The sequence below is a fragment of the Myotis myotis genome, unplaced genomic scaffold (assembly GCF_014108235.1).
Source record: "Myotis myotis isolate mMyoMyo1 unplaced genomic scaffold, mMyoMyo1.p scaffold_m19_p_4, whole genome shotgun sequence".
Lineage (NCBI taxonomy): Eukaryota > Metazoa > Chordata > Mammalia > Chiroptera > Vespertilionidae > Myotis > Myotis myotis.
The window spans coordinates 2,635,884-2,638,746 of record NW_023416346.1 but is presented as its reverse complement, the minus strand read 5'-3'; the positions used below and the strand labels follow the sequence as shown (position 1 = coordinate 2,638,746).

Sequence of the window (2,863 nt, the reverse complement as noted above, 5' to 3'; positions counted from 1 at the left end):
GGCTGTCTGCGGCGGAAGCAGGCCCTGAAGGGGCTGACCACACTTCCCACAGCTGGGGCAGCAGGCCCTTCCTTGAAGGGGATTGGGCGGCATATCTCCGAGTCTACCCACAGCCCGGTGGGAAGAACATACCCGTATGTGCTTGACCACAACGTAGGATAAGCTAGGAGAGATGTGCGTGCAGGTTGCTGGGGAAGCATAGAACAGGGACTGGGCCAGGGAGAGTATCACAAAAAGGCTTCCAGGCGAGGGGCTGAAGGCGTAGAAGGAGATTGATGTCTTCCAAGCACTGACTTCATCTGGTACCTCACTGGATTGGGACTTCGAAGAATTGAATCATTTCCCCATCGCAGCAGGATTGAAATCAGCTACTCAAAGCAATTAAAGCACAGAGCCAAGAAGAAACTTTAGTAGTTTGGGAGGGGGGGGCATGGGTTTACCACTTCTTCAATGGCAAGACCAGGGGTCCTCAAACTACGGCCCACGGGCCACATGCAAATACAAATATTGCATTTGTTCCCGTTTTGGTTTTTTACTTCAAAATAAGATATGTGCAGTGTGCATAGGAATTTGTTCATAGTTTTTTTTAAACTATAGTCCGGCCCTCTAACGGTCTGAGAGACAGTGAACTGGCCCCCTGATTAAAAAGTTTGAAGACCCCTGGGCAAGACTCAAATGGCTTGTCAGTTGAGTAAAATATTCCATCCTGTGAGGACAGGCTTGGTAGGATGAGGGTTTCTGGAAGCATACAGAGGTTTAGTCTAATCATCAGAGGCTGTGTTCCCATATGTTTTTTTTAAAATATTTTTATTATTGATTCCAGAGAGGAAGGGAGAGGGAGCGATAGAAGCATCCGTGATGAGAGAGAATCATTGAGCGGTTGCCTCCTGGGGATGGAGCCCGTAACCCAGGAGTGTGCTGTGGTCAGGAATTGAACCGTGACCTCCTAGTTCATGGGTCGACGCTCAGTCACTGAGCCATGCCAGCCGGGCATGCTCCCATATGTTTGTTCTATAATATGAAATCTCTAGCTCCGGGGAAAGATGCAGGTAACTGACTGAATGTTCCACATTTTTTAAGAATGATGGTATCAGGTAGAAACAGTCAAACTATTGTTATCAAAACTGTACACGGGTGCTCTCTTCAGCATCACATATACTAACATGGGAGTGATACAGAGAAGATTAACATGTGCAAGGATGACATGTAAGTTTGTGAAGCGTTCCATATTTTTCAGACACAGAGTTCAAAATAATGGTTATAGGGATGCTCAAACAACTTACTAACTACAGTGAACTTCATGAGAACTACATCAACGTGAAAACGAAAGAAACTCTGAATAAGAGCCAGTCAGAAATGAAGAATACCTTATCTGACATCAAGAATACACTGGAATGCCTGGCTGGTGTGGCTCAGTGGTTGAGCATCGGCCTATGAACCAGGAGGTCACGGTCAATTCCTGGTCAGGGCACAGGCCCGGGTTGCAGGCTCCATCCCCAGTAGGGAACGTGCAGGAGGCAGCCGACCAGTGATTCTCTCTCATCATGGATGTTTCTGTCTGTCACCCCCTCATTCCTTTGTTCCTGTCACAAGGCCTTTTACCGTTTGCAAAAAGCCCCAAGGCCTTTGCAGCTATTTCTTCTGTCTGGACTTCCCCACCGCCCCACCCCCCCAATCCTTGACGGAGTCAAGAACTCTGCTAAGGAAGCCTTATGTGCCCTCCCCGCCAGACTCCCAGTGTAGATTAAGTTCCCACTGACTGCGATGGGTCAAATAATGCCGGGTTTAAAAAATGACCCATATGTCTTGGAATTCTCTGAATTCTATGCACTCAACTCGAGTGGGTTTCCCGCAAGCCTACTACTCATTTAGTTGCCTTGGTTGGACTATTCATGAGGAAATGGGCATCTTCCAGTCACGCCTGAGCTCCTCAATTTACTATCCCAAGTGGACCATGTGGTCTTCTGAGTGGCAAAGCCACTCAAAGGCTATTCCTTGCCTTTTTAAAAACATTGATTCTGGAGGCAAAGATGCTAGTGTCCTTTTCCACATTAATTGTGAGGGAAAGAGTTCACAGGAGACACCGTTTGCCCAGGTTTTCCTTCTAATAAAAAAACATCACGTTGGGTAGAGAAGCTGCGTGATTCAAATACCCAGAATCCTCTTCCAGTCCTTTTTATAGTCTCAAGGTCATGGTCGTAAAGAATGTCTAGAGACTGCTAGGCCTTCTGGGAATGAAGCAATGATTTCCTTGGGCAACTGTGAGCTAGGTCTTCTCCTTCCATGATACCCTGGTGTTTGGAGCTAATGGCAGGGCTGTGTGCCTTCCCTTGACCAAATGCCTGTTTGCTTACACTTAAGCAGATAGCACTTCTGCCTACCCCCAGGGCCATTCCCACCACCACTGCCTGCATTCCCCCTTTGGCCCAGTGTACAGTCCTCACAGTGGTATCAGCCTTGGTCGGCTCAACCCTATCAATGCGGGGCACTTTTTATTTATTTTATTTTATTTTTTTAAATATATATTTTGATTTTTTTAAGAGAGGAAGGGAGAGGGGATAGAGAGTTAGAAACATCGGTGAGAGAGAAACATTGATCAGCTGCCTCCTGCACACTCCCCACTGGGGATGTGCCCGCACCAAGGTACATGCCCTTGACCGGGATCGAACCCGGGACCCTTTAGTCCGAAGGCCAACGCTCTATCCACTGAGCCACACCGGTCAGGGCTGTGGGGCACTTTTTAAAACTTCAACTAGCTTCACTCAGAAACTTCAACATGTTACAGCTTTCCCCCACCCCCCCACCCCGACCCCCAGGATCCTCCAGGCAGGGTCTCTGTCATCATTTTTCCTCCTGGAAAAAG

At 47.8% G+C, this 2,863-nt stretch overlaps 1 pseudogene; it reads left to right on the top strand.

The window, feature by feature from the left end:
* The first annotated feature begins 1,134 nt into the window (after positions 1–1,134).
* LOC118654834 lies at positions 1,135–1,234 on the top strand (annotated as a pseudogene).
* Positions 1,235–2,863: the final 1,629 nt, after the last annotated feature.